The sequence below is a fragment of the Schistocerca nitens genome, chromosome 10, assembly GCF_023898315.1.
Source record: "Schistocerca nitens isolate TAMUIC-IGC-003100 chromosome 10, iqSchNite1.1, whole genome shotgun sequence".
NCBI lineage: Eukaryota > Metazoa > Arthropoda > Insecta > Orthoptera > Acrididae > Schistocerca > Schistocerca nitens.
This window is the reverse complement of record NC_064623.1, coordinates 28,284,245-28,302,521: the sequence shown is the minus strand read 5'-3', so window position 1 is coordinate 28,302,521 and position 18,277 is coordinate 28,284,245. Positions and strand designations below refer to the sequence as shown.

Sequence of the window (18,277 nt, the reverse complement as noted above, 5' to 3'; positions counted from 1 at the left end):
CGACGTTTGCAGGAGCATGGACTATCAGCTCGGAGACGACGGCTGCGGTTACCCTTGACATTGCATCACAGGCAGGAGCGCTTGCGATGGTGTACTCAACGACGAACCTGGATGCAAGAGTGGCAAGACGTCGTTTTTTCGGATGAATCCAGGTTCTGTTTACAGCATCATGGTGGTCGCATCCGTGTTTGGCGACATCGCGGTGAACGCACATTGGAAGCGTGTATTCGTCATCGCCATACTGGCGTATCACCCGGCGTGATGCCACCACCTCTTGTTCGCATTGACGGCACTTTGAACAGTGGACTTTACATTTCAGATGTGTTACGACCCGTGGCTCTACCCTTCATTCGATCTTTGCGAAACCCTACATTTCAGCAGGATAGTGCATGACCGCATGTTGCAGGTCCTGTACGGGTCTTTCTGGAAACAGAAAATGTTCGACTGCTGCCCTGGCCAGTACATTCTCCAGATCTCTCACCAATTGAAAAGTCTGATCAATGGTCGCCGAGCAACTGGCTCGTCACAATACGGCAGTCACTACTCTTGATGAACTGTGGTATCGTGTTGAAGCTGCATGGGCAGCTGTACCTGTACACGCCGTCCAAGCTCTGTTTGACTCAATGCCCAGGCGTATCAAGATGTATGCACCCAAACTGCGTGAAAATGTAATCACATGTCAGTTCTAGTATAATATATTTGTCCAATGAATACCCGTTGATCATCTGCATTTCTTCTGGGTGTAGAAATTTTTATGGCCAGTAGTGTAATAAATGATTATAAAACATTATTATAAAACGTTATTATACCTGCAGCTATTCGTCCTCAGCTGACAGTTTAATAACGTTTATTATGTAGATGAGAGTAAAAATAATAATCATTCCAATGACTATACGGGCCGCCAAGGTGTTAAGTCCACTGATGTAAGCGATTTTGAAAAATAAGGAAAGTTCTGGCCCGGCACCTGGGAGCAACGTCTCGAGAACGGCGAAGCTGTACGATTTTTCGCGTGCTTCTATATTTAGCATCGATCAATAATGATCGAAGGACGGCGAAACCACTAGTAGGTGACAATATGTCTGACGTCCATGACTTCACAGAACGTAGACGTCAGAGGACTGCAGCATAGGCGGCGATCTGTGGCAGATCTCGCCGCAGAGCACAGAGCTGGTGGAGGCATAAATGTGTTGGGGCACACCGTTCCGTGCAAATTATTGAACGTGGGTCCTCCCCCCCCCCCCCCCCCCCCAGCAAAGACCCATACACGTTGCCATGCTGAGAAAATGACACTGTCAATTACGATCGCAGTGGGCACGTGTTCATCGAGATTGGGCCGTGAAGAAATGGAAATGTGTCGCCTGGTCGGATTGATCGCGTTTCTCGTTGCACCAGGTCGACGATCGTGTCCGGATAGTTCGTCGTCTAGGCGAACAGCTCCTCAGTACGCTATTTCGGTCATTCAACTGGGTTTCCTTGAGAATAATTCGAGGCCCCATGAGAGTTGTGGACTATAAGAACTTTACTGCGGACCACCTGCTTCCCACCCCGCTTGATATCTTCCCTCGCGTTGATGTCTCTTCAGTCACGATAACTATCATTGTTATAGGGCCCGAATCGAGCTACAGTGGTTTGAGGAGCACGGCGGAGAAATTACGTTGATGTATTGGCCACCTGATGCGAACCCATGGAGCTCATCTAGGACGATATCAGATTTCAGGTTTTGCCTTTAATATACTGAAATTGCGTCACCTTTGCGCATACGAGGGGGGGGGGGGGGGGGAACCCAAAAGAAACCGGATTGTTGTCATAAAAAATTTATTGATGAACCTTTTTACAAAATTACTTCAGTCACCTTCAAAATACTCTCCATTACATGCAATGCACTTGTCAAGTCTCTTTTCCCACTCTTGGAAGCATGTTTGGAACTCTTTACGTTTGATATTGTCCAGTGCCCTTTGCGAAGCTGTTTTTACCGCCTCCACATCGTCATAACGCTCCCCTTTTAGCGTTTTTTTCATTCGTGGAAATAGGAAAAAGTCGCACGGGACTAGGTCCGGCGAATACGGAGCGTGGGGAACGACAGACCACCTCTGAGGTGCCAAATAGTGGGTCACTCGTAAGGCCGTGTGTGCTGGAGCGTTGCCGTGATGCAGAAGCCAGTCAACTGATCGCCGAAGTTCCGGGCGTTTCCTCCTCACATCCTCTCGCAGACGCCTTAAAACATCCAAGTAAAAGTGCTGGTTAACAGTCTGGCGGTACGAATTCCCGATGCACAATTCCACGAACATCAAAAAAGACAATGATCATCGTCTTCACATTTGACCTCACTTGCCTTGCTTTCTTTGATCTGGGAGAGTTGGGAGTCCTCCACTGGCTTGACGCTTGCTCGGTTTCTGGGTCATACCCGTAACACCAACTCTCATCCCCTGTAATGACTTCGTTCAAGAAGTTTGGATCACGTGCAATCTCTGTTTTCAAGTCCTGACGCACGTTCATGCGGATGGTTTTTTGCTCCTGTGTGAGAAGGCGCGGAACAAATTTAGCAGCAACACGTCTCATTTGCAAATCCTCACTCAAGATCCGCTGGCACGAGCTCCAACTGATTCCTGTCTCTGCTGAAATTTGGGCGATCGTTTGGCGACGATCCTCGTTGATTTTTGGCGGAGCTTTTCAATGTTCTCCTCATTTCGCGATGTTGAAGGGCGTCCAGAACGAGCTTGGTCTTCAACACACATCGCACCACGTTTAAAGCGCCCAAACCACTCGAAAACCTCTGTGCGGCTGATAGCGTCCTCCTGGAAAGCTTCCTGAAGCATTTGGTGTGTCTCCGTTGCAGTTTTTTATGCAGGAAACAAAATTTCACACACTCCTTGTTCTTTTAAAGTTGCCATAACGACTTCGCAGAGGTAACCCGCCAACAGTCGGAGAAACACAATACCACACTTGCACGTTCAGCTCTACACTGACGCCGTCTGTACAGCTGTTTCATGAAGGTCTCTACTAACACCATCTAGCGTGAGAACCCTGCACTACGTCTACGAGTGGCAGCGCCCACGGAGTCCGGTTTCTTTTGGGTTCCCCCTCGTATGTCTACCAAGGACTTGTCGAACGTATGTCACGTAAAATAACTACTTTCCTGAACCAGTACAGTGTTAAACAGGTGGTCAGAATGTTTCAGCTGATCACCGTACATATAAACGAGACACAGCGGTACTTGTTTACAGGTCACTGCACATCTCGAAAATCAAATTCGTACTGCTTTCTTGACAAAACTCTCGGTATTTGACTCCTTACTGACTTACACCACGTTCGAAACTTACAGAACTGGACACTTCTCCATAAGTTTAGGTTACGTCTTCGTAGCTCCAGTACACAAAAGCTGTTGCAACTCACTCCCACAGCAGTCAATTTATTCAGGCGACAAATGTTATTCGACCTAATTCTCAATCAGTCAATCGAAAGCCCAAAAAGTACACGAATCTAAGTCAAGTGATTATAATTTCAACTGACTATAAATTAAACACATGAATATAATTTCAGTAATTTGGATGATTTATTCAACAGAAAGAGCTTCACGGACTGAGGAAGTCACTAACGTGTTGGTTCACCTCTGGCCCTTGTCCAAGCATTCATTCGGCTTGGCATTGATTGACAGAGTTGTTGGATGTCCTCCTTAGGGATGTCGTGCCAAATTATGTCCAATTGGCGCCTTAGATCATCTAAGCCCCAAGCTGGTTGGCAGACCCTTCCCATAATACTCCAAACGGTTTCAACTGGGAAGAGATCTGGCGACCTCGCTGGCCAGGGTAAGGTTTGGCAAGCACAGAAGCAAGCAGTAGAAAGTATCGTCGTCTATGGGCGGAGATTATCTTGCTGAAACGTAAGTTCAGGATGGCTTGCCATGAAGGCAACAAAACGAGGCGCGGAATGTCGTCGACGCACCGCTGTGCCGTGAGGCTGACGCGAATGACAACCAAGGGGGTCCTTCTGTGAAACGGGATGGCACCACTGAGAATAACTCCTAGCATGGCGAGCGACAGTCAGGTTGGTATCCCACCGCCATCCGAGGCGTCTGCAGACTCGTTTCTGCTGCTCATCTCTAAGCAGGACTGGTCACTCAAGACAGTCCTACTCCAGTCAGTGAGATTCCAGAGAAGGTCCAGACAGCGGTGCGATACCAACCTGACACATAGCCCGAGAACCAGGAGTGATGGTCTGGTGTGCCACTTCATTTCATAGCAGAACCCCTTCAGTCGTCATCTGCGACACCCTTAGAGCATAATGGCACGTTGACGATATTCTATGCCCCATTTTGTCGCTCTTCATGGCAGTCCATCCTGCCCCAATATTTCAACAAGATAACGCTCGCCCGCACACAGCTAGAGTTTCTGATGCTTGTCTTTGTGCTCTCCTAACCCTATATTGGCCACCAAGTTCGCCGGAGCTCTCCCCAGTTGAGAACGTTGCAGGGCCTTAAACCAGATCGGGATTTTGACGATCTGACTCGCCAATTGGACAGAATTTGGCACGATAGCCCTCAAGACGATACCAAACAAAGCTATCAGTCAAAGCCAAGCCGAATAACTGCTCAATATGGACCAGAGATAGACCAACACGTTATTTTTGAGAAGGTTTTTCTCTTGAATAAATTAACCATTTTTTCTGAAACCCTACCTTGGCCAGCGAGGTCGCTGGGATCTCTCCCTAGTTGAAAACGTTTGGAGTATTATGGGCACTGTGCTGCCAACAGCTCGGTATTTTGACCATCTAACAGGACAATAGCACAGAATTTGGCACGATATCCCTCACGAGGAGTTCCAACAACTCTGTCGATTAATGCCACGCCGAATAACAGCTTGCATAAGGGCCAGAGGTGGACCAACATCTTATCGACTTGCTCAATTTGTGAAGCTCGTTCTCTTGAGTAAATAATCCAGTTTTGCTGAAACTGTAATCATTCGTTTCCTTGTACATGTACGACACATCTGCCGACTTCCGTCCCATTCCTGTTTTCTTCTAACTTCTCTTTTGCGCAAATACACTTACCTCATTTGTAATACTGACTTTTCTATTTTTAATTTATATTAACTATCTTAGGGAATCAACGAAGTGGTTGTTAAGTGAATCGCTATTCAGCTATCTCCCAGTTATTGGCTCTGACCACTATGGGACTCAACTTCTGAGGTCATCAGTCCCCTAGAACTTAGAACTACTTAAACCTAACTAACCTAGGGACATCACACACATCCATGCCCGAGGCAGGATTCGAACCTGCGACCGTAGCGGTCTCGCGGCTCCAGACTGTAGCGCCTAGAACCGCACGGCCACTCCGGCCGGCCCCAGTTATTAGAATGCTGATTATGTAGTTGCCAACTGTCCTTGCAGCGACAATTTTTTTAATTAAAAAAACAAAGCCTGAAGTATTCTGTCATTTTTAAAACGATATTTTCGTTTAGAATAGATTACTGCACATGACACTCATGTTTCACCGCCAGAAGGCAACACAGGATAAAATGCCATGCTTAACCCGCAGGACAGGACAGAGAATAAATTGTGGAAAGGGACCAAAATAAAGGGCTCTCAGTCACACTCGAACATACAACTTAATTATTCGATCAAACATTACAAGAGCCCAAAAAGTTTTTTAAACACACAGCTTTACTCTTTGGGACTTAATTACTGGCTGAAATCCACTTTAATTTAAAAACAGCTGAAGGCCAATAACTTAAAAGGCAAACATAACGAGAAATTTAAAAGGCAAGCCTTATCTTAAAACAGTTCTTTAGTTAGGCTGAAGTGTCGGCCGGAGTGACCGAGCGGTTCTAGGCACTACAGTCTGGAACCGCGCGACCGCTACGGTCGCAGGTTCGAATCCTGCCTCGGGCATGGATGTGTGTGATGTCCTTAGGTTAGTTAGGTTTAAGTAGTTATAAGTTCTAGGGGACGGATGACCACAGCAGTCAAGTTCCATAGTGCTCAGAGCCATGTGAACCATTTCTAGGCTGAAGTAAACAAGTTAAATTCAAATCGGCTGAAGGCCGAAGACTTAAAAATTCAATTTTTTTTTAATGCCAAAGGGCTTACGTGAAAATGTACTTTAAACTAGGCTGAAGGCCTTAAGAGTAAAACAACTCTAATTTAAAACACGCAACCGGCTAGAAGCCATACAAGTACCAACAACAAGAACAAATTTTAAAAAAATAAGGTAGTACACACAATGGCGCCCAGATGTTCGAGGGTCGGCCTGTAATTCAAACACTAACGCTCGCTTAGGTGAGACAAGCAGTCGGGCCAACCATTCACGATCCGACGACAACCCAACCGACCGACAGTCAGCGGATCCACCGACAAGATAACTTCCACTTCACCCGACCAGGGCACAACAGGGAGTTCAACGGAACAACGTAGAAGATATTGGAGCCCACATCCAATCACACATAGAGCTGTCAAACTACACACCGTGTTGGACAGCAACAACACGATGAGGAAACTACACTGCCCGAAATTTACGTCAACGCCCAGGGCAGGTAACCGGAACGTTAACGGCCACGAGGCAGAAGATTCCGCTGGTGCACTTCAATTCAAATAACCAAATACAGTGACTCTCCACCGGAGGGTGACTAGAATTCTCCAACTTGAAAACCATGTTGTTGTTCGCAGGAATATCCCAACAGCCGACAACGAACTCCCAACGACACAATGTGTACAGTCTTGACTTGCTGGCAGCTTAAATCAAAACTCAACTTCCGTGTCCAGGGTCGGCGAGCCACGGACCTCGTAGCAATGGCAACAGCGCCACACTCTCCGACACCGCGTAGGGACCGCCAGCGGGCCCCGGCCAAACTACGCCCCGCCGAAAATTCCTCACAGCTCCACGCCAACCGACCGACTCCTCAGAGCCAGTACACCGACAACACTTAAAATAACTTGTCTGTTAAAAACACACAAACTACACACAGCTTCATGAACACTTGCCCGAAGTACCAGACAGTGCTAATGGCAGTGCCTGTACAATAACAGGGACGAATCACGAGTCGGCACACACAGCCAACCTATAAGCGATCACCGGCCAAATACACGTTGTCCAGTAAGACGACCGACCGACAACCAACCAAAGTCGTACCCACTCCAATCATGTGTGTCGGCAACGGTCGGACGAGTCATGGCACCCCGACTGGACTTGTGCCGCGTGCCAACTCAAACACTGCCAGGTCCGAACTAACTGGTGGCACGTTCCAACTGACTGCCAGATACGAACTAACTCCGAACACGCGACAACTGGGCAGTAATAGCAGTCAGCAAAAATAATACGCCAGGGCTTATATCGATAAGCGCCGCTGCTGCCGCTCACGGGCAGGCAAGGCGGCAACTCAGTGACACCAGTAATAGAAGTTAACATAACGAGGTGGCAGTACAGTAAAAACAGGATGTCAAATGAGATATGGCACGAACACGAGCCACGCACAGCTCACAAGATACTCATGAAATCTTTTAGGTCGTTAGAACTAAACATTTGCGCGTTTCTATCTTCTTCCTAGCACTTGTAAACCGTCTATAGCCTTAACAACAACAAATGCGATATAACAAAGGGTAAGGGTAAAATCGGCAGTAGCGGAACATCACGAAAACTGTGCCTCTGACAGCGATGTTAATGACGTACGTGTACTGCCTAAAGAAACAAACATTTATAGAAGAAAGGTCCGAGAAGCAGTTGAAATTTCCAAGAATGCATCTAATTTCAATAGAGAGGACGGCTATAGGCTTCCGGCATCGTGGCTCCCCGCCATCAAGGAAGTAAATACGCGGCCGCGATGTAAACAACGCGCTGCAAGTCACCTAGGAGGACAATATTTTGGGTAAACATTCCCCCTCTCTTGCTCTGTCGGTTCGAATATAGCCACTGATGACGACCAACCAATAGCGGTAGCAGGCATTCCAGCCAATAACGCTTCTCCAGCATAAGTGTGGAATAGAGCCTTTCTGTCCAATGACGATGACCGCCAATGGTATCCACAGGAGATGAGCTAACAACGCCCCTTCTACTGCATTAGGCTATGACTATGGCCTACCAATGGTAACCATATGAATTTTAACCAATACAATCTCTATTCCAGCACGAACACCAGAAAACTCCCCCTTTATAAGTGGATGTGACACTCGTCTTTCTCCATCCAATCCAAAGCCCACAACCACCTCTGACTCCTCAAACTCCTCTCTGGTCGGACATAGGGGTTGCACCCCTCTACCATCCTCCACACCTACAAATCCTTAACCCGTCACATCCACTGTTATGCCAGTCCCGCCTGGATATCTGCTCCCCCCAAATTTTATAAGTCCCTCCAGATCCTTGAGCGTCATGCACTCCGCCTCGCCTTCTGTATATGCCTCCCGTCCCCCACGCGGATCCTCTATGACCTCATTCCTTTCCCCCATCTGCTCCTATTCCTCGAACATATCCGCATCCTCTACACCTCCCACCGCCTTGATCCCCCTCACCCCCTGGTTGCTCCTCTCCTCTCCCATCCCCACCCCCCTGCCACGTCTTCACTGTTGTGTCCCCCCTACCCTCCATCTCTACACCCTTAAGCATCAACTCCCCCTCCCAGATGATGCCCTCTCTCCCTCCATTTATCCCTCCTATCAACTCTGATCCTCACTCCCCCTCCTTTCCTCTGTCCTTTTCCTGGGCTCCCCCACCCCCCTTCCATCCTCTTTTTTCCCCACCTCCCCTCTCTCTGCCCCCTTCTTTCCCCCGAGTCCTTTTACATTTCCCTCCTCTGCCTCTTCTCATTCCCTCTCGCATTTGCCCTGCCCCTCTCCTCCCTCCTTGGTTCCCCCCACCTTTTCGTTTTTTCCTCTCCTCCCTCCTTGTTTTTCCCCCTCCTACAGGTCTCCCCCCCCATCTGCCTTTGGCTCGGGAGTGTCATCTTTGTGCCGCCATTTTCGTGCAGTGTTTTACAGTGAGTGTTTTACAGTGAGTGTTCCGTGTTGTGTCTTTTGGGAAGTATTGCGAACAGCCATCATACTGTCGCTGGGTGTGATTTTTTATCTCTTGCGAACAGAAACCAGACTGTCGCCATGTTTCTTAATTGTGTGTCTACTGTGTTACTTGTCTGATTCCTGTGTATTTTATTAACATTAACATTAACTTTCCGCATTTTTCTGCCATTTTACACTTTAAGTCACCGTTTTATCGCCTGTTTTTCTTGTTTCTTTTCTTCTTCCGTTTTTAAAAAAGTCTGTAGGCTGTAGAGCAGCGTACTAAGCTGCTGCCAGCCCGCCCCCTTTGTGGGGGAATCGAAAATCAGTAAAGAATAAAAAATCGTCTTTGACAGTGTTCTAGCAGTAGTGGACACCAAAATATCCTGAGGAAGATCCCAGTAGAGGGGACGAAACGTCGAACATTTTAGAAGAATCAGGACGCGGTCTAATGACCCAGAAGATTTTCACTTCAAATGCGATATAGCTTAATACTCATGGCCAATGATCTATTTTATACGCTACGGTACTACGGAGATATATCGACGGCTAGAACAGTACAATCAACAACGCATTTCTGCTGTAATGTTCATTTCCTCTCAACACACATGAAAAATTCTGAACGGAATTGTCCCACCATAAATGCTAAATAAATTTCGTTTACTATTAACTTTAAGTGAATTGACATTTATCGACCTTCAGCACCTAGTGAAGGGGTATGAAAACACGCAGACCGTAAATCGCCGCGGACATGTTTCAAGAGTTCTCGCATTGACATGAAGATTACAACAATAATAATAATAACAATAATAACAAATGCGCGTCGCTCAACCGCCTGGTACAAACGTTTCTATTGGACGCCACTTTGGCGACTTGCGTGTCCCTAACCTATCCCTGTTACCCAACCGGTGAAAGGGGACCAACAGTGTACATCTACATCTACATCTACATTTATACTCCGCAAGTCACTCAACGGCGTGTGGCGGAGCGCACTTTACGTGCCACTGTCATTACCTCCCTTTCCGGTTCCAGTCACGTATGGTTCACGGGAAGAACGACTGCCGGAAAGCCTCCGTGCGCGCTCGAATCTCTCTAATTTTACATTCGTGATCTCCTCGGGAGGGGGAAGCAGTATATTCGCTACCTCATCCAGAAACGCACCCTCTCGGAGCCTGGACAGCAAGCTACACCCCGATGCAGAGCGCCTCTCTTGCAGGGTCTGCCACTTGAGTTTGCTGAACATCTCCGTAACGCTGTAATGTTTACCAAATAACCCTGTGACTAAACGCGCTGCTCTTCTTTGGACCTTCTCTATCTCCTCCGTCAACCCGACCTGGTATGGATCCCACACTGATGAGCAATACTCAAGTATAGGTCGAACGAGTGTTTTGTAAGCCACCTCCTTTGACAAAGGACTACATTTTCTAAGGACTCTGCCAATGAATCTCAGCCTGGCACCTGCCTTACCAACAATTAATTTTATATGATCATTCCGCTTCAAATCGTTCCGCACGCATAATCCCAGATATTTTACAGAAGTAACTGCTACCAGTGTTTTTTCCGCTATCATATAATCATACAGTAAAAGATGCTTCTTTCAATGTATTCGCAATACGTTACATTTTTCTATGTTAAGGGTCAGTTGCCACTCCCTGCACCAAGTGCCTATCTGCTGCATATCTTCCTGCATTTCGCTACAATTTTCTAATGCTGCAACTCCTCTGTATACTACAGCATCATCCGCGAAAAGCCGCATGGAACTTCCGACACTGAAATCTACTAGGTCATTTATATATATTGTGAAAAGCAATGGTCCCATAACACTCCCCTGTGGCCAGAAGGCCCGCATCCCGTGGTCGTGCGATAGCGTTCTCGCTTCCCACGCCCGGGTTCCCGGGTTCGATTCCCGGCGGGGTCAGGGATTTTCTCTGCCTCGTGATGGCTGGGTGTTGTGTGATGTCCTTAGGTTAGTTAGGTTTAAGTAGTTCTCAGTTCTAGGGGACTGATGACCATGGATGTTAAGTCCCATAGTGCTCAGAGCCATTTGAACTATTTGTGGCCAGAGGTTACTTTAACGTCTGTAGACGTCTCTCCATTGAGAACAACATGCTGTGTTCTGTTTGCTAAAAACTCTTCAATCCAGCCACACAGCTGGTCTCATATTCCGTAGGCTCTTACTTTGTTTATCAGGCGACAGTGCGGAACTGTATCGAATGCCTTCCGGAAGTCAAGAAAAATAGCATCTACCTGGGAGCCTGTATCTAACATTTTCTTGGTGTAACGTGGAACCCGAACCAAGTCCGTTGCTGACGAATTTTCCCAACATTGAGAGGTGCAGGTTAGACTAAGGACAGGCTGAAAATCTCCATGATCGGAGCGGGACTAGATTCTGCGACATCTCTGCGTCGAGGTATGCGCTTCATCGCAGGACTACCAAGCAGTGCGAAAAATGGGAAGTTACAGGACTATAGGGCGTTCGTTCGAGGGTCTCCCATTTGGGCTGACGTAACTGCAGCGTTATGGCATTTGTGATGTGGGGAGATGCGTTATCATGAGGCAGCAGTACCCTTTGTCACACTACCCACAACGTAAGTTTTCTACAGGTACGCTGCCCCATGCATATTCTTCATTGACTGATGGATGTCTACCGGTGTTTGCCCTTCGGCAGCCAAGAAAACAATAACAGCATGTTAGTCCTGTTTCGATGCCTGCATACTAACGTCGCCGTTGCTCACTTTTTCTGCTTCTAATGCACGCACGTCGAAAAGACACGAATGCCGCACTAATTCCTTGTCTGCATGTCGGCGTTCTTATACCCGCTCTAGAGTTGCGCGTCGTACACTGAAGCTCCAAAGAAACTGGTACAGGCATGCGTATTCAAATACAGAGGTATGTAAACCGGCAGAATACGGCGCTGGATCGGTACGCCTATATAAGAAAACGTCTGCCGTAGTTGTTATATCGGTTACTTCTGCTACAATGGCAGGTGTTAGAATCAGCACACGAGCGATGGGACACAGCATCTCGGAGATAGCGATGAAGGGGGATTTTCCCGTACGACCATTTCGCGAGTGAAGCGCGAATATCAGGAATCCGGTTAAACATCAAACCTCCGACATCGCTGCTGCCGGAAAAAGATCTTGCAGGAACGGGACCAACGATGACTGAAGAGAATCGTTCAACGTGACAGAATTACAACCCTTCCGCAGACTGCTGCGGATTTCAATGCTGGCCCATCAACAAGTGTCGGCGTGCGAACCATTCGACGAAACGTCGTCGATAAGGGCGTTCAGAGCCGAAGGCTCACTCAAGTACGCTTGATGTCTGCGTGACACAAAGCTTCACGCCTCGCCTGGGACCGTCAGCAACAGTACTGGACTGTAGATGACTGGAAACATCTTGCCTAGTCGGACGAGTCTCGTTTCAAATTGTTTGGACGTGTGCGGGTATGGAGACTAAACCTCATGAATGCATGTACCCTGCATGTCAGCAGGGGACAGCTCAAGCTGGTGAACGCGCTGTAATGGTGTGAGGCGTGTGCACTTGGAGTGATGTGAGACCCCTGATACGTGTAGATACGACTCTGACAGGTAACATGTACGTAAGCATGCTGTCTGATCTCCTGCATCCGTTCATATCCATTGTTCATTTCGACGCACTTAGACAATTCCAGCAGGACAATGCGACACCCCAAAAAAATGTTCAAATGTGTGTGAAATCTTATGGGACTTAACTGCTAAGGTCATCAGTCCCTAAGCTTACACACTACTTAACCTAAAGTATCCTAAGGACAAACACACTCACCCATGACCGAGGGAGGACTCGAACCTCCGCCGGGACCAGCCGCACAGCCAATGACTGCAGCGTCTTAAACCGCTCGGCTAATCCCCACACGTCCAGAATTGCTACAGAGCGGGTCCAGGAACACTCTTCTCAGTCTAAACACTTCCGCTGGCCATAAGACTCCCCAGACATCAAAATTATTGAGCATATCTGGGATGCCTTACATCGGGTTGTTCAGGAGAGATCTGCACCCCACCGTACTCTTACGTATTTATGGGCAGCCCTGCAGGATTCATGGTGTCATTTCCGTCCAGCACAACTTCAGACATTAGTCGAGTCCCTGCCACGTCGTGTTACGTCACTTCTGCATGCTCGCAGGGGCCCTATACGACATTAGGCTGGTGAACCAGTTTCTTTGGCTGTTCAGTGTATGTACGCGGCAGCGACGTATAACCTGTAGCAACACCCTCAAACGGAAAGTTTTGACCGACGCTTATAGAATAGATACAGAGATTATTCTGAATTGTGTCTTATAAAGGCATCTCAAACCTTTTGGGCGAGATTGAAGCAGTTGATACTGGGTCCACAATGGAATACATTCAGATAGGGAACCAAAGGCCACAGGCCCATATTTATTGTATTATGGGTATACAAACCTCCCCCCATGAACCATGACCTTGCCGTTGGTGGGGAGGCTTGTGTGCCTCAGCGATACAGATAGCCGTACCGTAGGTGCAACCACAACGGAGGGGTATCTGTTGAGAGGCCAGACAAACGTGTGGTTCCTGAAGAGGGGCAGCACCCTTTTCAGTAGTTGCAAGGGCAACAGTCTGGATGATTGAATGATCTGGCCTTGTAACAATAACCAAAACGGCCTTGCTGTGCTGGTACTGTGAACTGCTGAAAGCAAGGGGAAACTACGGTCGTAATTTTTCCCGAGGGCATGCAGCTTTACTATATGATTAAATGATGATGTCGTTCTCTTGGGTAAAATATTCCGGAGGTAAAATAGTCCCCCATTCGGATCTCCTGGCGGGGACTACTCAAGAGGATGTCGTTATCAGGAGAAAGAAAACTGGCGTTCTACGGACCGGAGCGTGGAATGTCAGATCACTTAATCGGGCAGGTAGGTTAGAAAATTTAAAAAGGGAAATGGATAGGTTAAAGTTAGATATAGTGGGAATTAGTGAAGTTCGGTGGCAGGAGGAACAAGACTTCTGGTCAGATGACTACGGGGTTAAACACAAAATCAAATAGGGGTAATGCAGGAGTAGGTTTAATAATGAATAGGAAAATAGGAATGCGGGTAAGCTACTACAAACAGCATAGTGAACGCATTATTGTGGCCAAGATAGATACGAAGCCCACACCTACTACAGTAGTACAAGTTTATATGCCAACTAGCCCTGCAGATGACGAAGAAATTGAAGAAATGTATGATGAAATAAAAGAAATTATTCAGATAGTGAAGGGTGACGAAAATTTAATAGTCATGGGTGACTGGAATTCGAGTGTAGGAAAAGGGAGAGAAGGAAACGTAGTAGGCGAACATGGATTGGGGGTAAGAAATGAAAGAGGAAGCCGCCTGATAGAATTTTGCACAGAGCACAACTTAATCATAGCTAACACTTGGTTTAAGAACCATGAAAGAAGGTTGTATACATGGAAGAACCCTGGAGATACTAAAAGGTATCAGATAGATTATATAATGGTAAGACAGAGATTTAGGAACCAGGTTTTAAATTGTAAGACATTTCCAGGGGCAGATGTGGACTCTGACCACAATCTATTGGTTATGACCTGTAGATTAAAACTGAAGAAACTGCAAAAAGGTGGGAATTTAAGGAGATGGGACCTGGATAAACTGAAAGAACCAGAGGTTGTACAGAGTTTCAGGGAGAGCATAAGGGAACAATTGACAAGAATGGGGGAAAGAAATACAGTAGAAGAAGAATGGGTAGCTTTGAGGGATGAAGTAGTGAAGGCAGCAGAGGATCAAGTAGGTAAAAAGACGAGGGCTAGTAGAAATCCTTGGGTAACAAAAGAAATATTGAATTTAATTGATGAAAGGAGAAAATATAAAAATGCAGTAAATGAAGCAGGTAAAAAGGAATACAAACGTCTCAAAAATGAGATCGACAGGAAGCGCAAAATGGCAAAGAAGGGATGGCTAGAAGACAAATGTAAACATGTAGAGGCTTATCTCACTAGGGGTAAGATAGATGCTGCCTACAGGAAAATTAAAGAGACCTTTGGAGATAAGAGAACCACTTGTATGAATATCAAGAGCTCAGATGGCAACCCAGTTCTAAGCAAAGAAGGGGTAAGCAGAAAGGTGGAAGGAGTATATAGAGGGTCTATACAACGGCGATGAACTTGAGGACAATATTATAGAAATGGAAGAGGATGTAGATGAAATGGAAGATACTATACTGCGTGAAGAGTTTGACAGAGCACTGAAAGACCTGACTCGAAACAAGGCCCCCGGAGTAGACAACATGCCATTGGAACTACTGATGGCCTTGGGAGAGCCAGTCCTGACAAGACTCTACCATCTGGTGAGCAAGATGTATGAAACAGGCGAAATACCCTCAGACTTCAAGAAGAATATAATAATTCCAATCCCAAAGAAAGCAGGTGTTGACAGATGTGAAAATTACCGAACAATCAGTTTAATAAGTCACAGCTGCAAAATACTAACGCGAATTCTTTACAGACGAATGGAAAAAACTGGTACAAGCCGACCTCAGGGAAGATCAGTTTGGATTCCGTAGAAATACTGGAACACGTGAGGCAATACTGACCTTACGACTTATCTTAGAAGAAAGATTAAGGAAAGGCAAACCTACGTTTCTAGCATTTGTAGACTTAGAGAAATCTTTTGACAATGTTGACTGGAATACCTTCTTTCGAATTCTAAAAGTTGCAGGGGTAAAATACAGGAAGCGAAAGGCTATTTACAATTTGTACAGAAACCAGATGGCAGTTATAAGAGTCGAGGGACATGAAAGGGAAGCAGTTGTTGGGAAGGGAGTAAGACAGGGTTGTAGCCTCTCCCCGATGTTATTCAATCTGTATATTGAGCAAGCAGTAAAGGAAACAAAAGAAAAATTCGGAGTAGGTATTAAAATCCATGGAGAAGAAATAAAAACTTTGAGGTTCGCCGATGACATTGTAATTATGTCAGAGACAGCAAAGGACTTGGAAGAGCAGTTGAATGGAATGGATAGTGTCTTGAAAGGAGGATATATGATGAACATCAACAAAAGCAAAACGAGGATAATGGAATGTAGTCGAATTAAGTCGGGTGGTGCCGAGGGAATTAGATTAGGAAATGAGACACTTAAAGTAGTAAAGGAGTTTTGCTATTTGGGAGCAAAATAACTGATGATGGTCGAAGTAGAGAGGATATAAATGTAGACTGGCAATGGCAAGGAAAGCGTTTCTGAAGAAGAGAAATTTGTTAACATCGAGTATAGATTTACGTGTCAGGAAGTCATTTCTGAAAGTATTTGTATGGAGTGTAGCCATGTATGGAAGTGAAACATGGACGATAAATAGTTTACACAAGAAGAGAATAGAAGCTTTCGAAATGTGGTGCTACAGAAGAATGCTGAAGACTAGATGGGTAGATCACATAACTAATGAGGAAGTATTGAATAGGATTGGGGAGAAGAGAAGTTTGTGGCACAGCTTGACCAGAAGAAGGGATCGGTTGGTAGGACATGTTCTGAGGCATCAAGGGATCACAAATTTAGTATTGGAGGGCAGCGTGGAGGGTAAAAATCGTAGAGGGAGACGATGATGATGATGATGATGTTTGGTTTGTGGGGCGCTCAACTGCGTGGTTATCAGCGCCCGTACAAGTTCCCAACCTTTGCTCACTCCAATTTCGCCACTTCCTTGGATGATGATGAAATGATGAGGACAACACAAACACCCAGTCATCTCGAGGCAGGTGAAAATCCCTGACCCCGCCGGGAATCGAACCCGGGACCCCGTGCTCGGGAAGCGAGAACGCTACCGCGAGACCACGAGCGGCGGACTAGAGGGAGACCAAGAGATGAATACACTAAGCAAATTCAGAAGGATGTAGGTTGCAGTAGGTACTGGGAGATGAAGAAGCTTGCACAGAATAGAGTAGCATGGAGAGCTGCATCAAACCAGTCTCAGGACTGAAGACCACAACAACAACAACGGGTATACAAAGCGTGCAGTGAATAATAACAACGTAGCTCGTACAATTATTCAAAATGACGACGACCATTCTCAGTCCATGCGTGGCAACGGCGCATGAAGGTCTGTGGCACGCTCTCTAACATCTCTGGTGTATGTCGTACCAGGTGACAGGCAGCTTGGACCCTAGCAAGCAGATCTCTATCCTCCAAATAACTTCCAGGAATTCAGCCAGGTAACACTTTCAGCGACCGCCGATATTTCGGCGGAAGAACACCCCGCCATTTTCAAGGCAAACAGCAACGGACAGGAGACGTCCATCCAGATTTAAAACCTCGGTTCTCGGACTGAAGCAGGAAAGATAACACCCACACTGAACACTAGTGCTACCAAAGATGACCAAAGTCAGAGCTATCGATAGCGAGATTCGAACTCGCAGGTGAGGTAGCATTTTCTCTGTCCCTCTGTTTTTTGTCAAGGGAGAGAGCCGGATTCCAAACAGAATTTAAACAAAAACCTCCATTCCTGTTAACGAGGTTGCTCGCTAATTTAATCTCAACTGCCTCCTTAATAACACTGTCGCAATAGCAGGACGTGCATGCCAATATCTCGGTGTTATTATATAACATGGGCTGACCAGTATCCAAGCAATGTTCGGCAATAGCAGATCTACTTGGCTGCTGTAATCGTGTGTGCCGTTTATGCTGAGTACATCGGTCCTCCACGGTCCTGATAGTCTGACCAACATATGCCATGCCGCAGCTACAGCGAATGCGATATACACCCGCCTTACGCAGACCAAGATCATCCTTAACAGAACCCAAAAGTTCTCTGATTTTAGATGGCGGTCGGAAAACACATTCCACATCGTATTTCCGTAAAATACGACCGATCTTGTTGGAAGTGTTTCCTACGTAAGGCAAAAAGTCAGTAGACTTTGGTGTCGACTCAGAATTATCATCAATCGCCCGATGTACAGTTGGTCGATAGCGCAACGCACGTTCAATCTGTCTATCACTATAACCATTTTGACGAAATGTACAAGATGGGACAGCTCAGTTGCCAAAGTCTCAGCGTCAGAAACGAGATGTGCCCTGTGTACCAAGGTACGAAGTACCCCTTGACGCTGAGCCGGATGGTGACAACTATTAGCTTGTAAGTACAAGTCGGTGTGAGTACGTTTCCTGTAGACTGGATGTCAAAGTCTGCGATCCATTCCGGATGTTCTAATTTTCGCTCCTGCGATCCTATTTTTTTCATAAATTCATCGATAAATAGTTCGAGGCATGTCCCTAACTTCACCAGTGTACCTCGCAGTAATACACTCCTGGAAATTGAA

At 46.5% G+C, this 18,277-nt stretch overlaps 1 protein-coding gene across 1 annotated transcript in view; it reads left to right on the top strand.

Moving 5' to 3' along the window:
• The window catches only part of LOC126210261 (fibrillin-2), a 129,177-nt gene that overhangs the window by 87,833 nt on the left and 23,067 nt on the right, over nt 1–18,277 (top strand). The gene's annotated exons all lie outside the window — the stretch shown is intronic.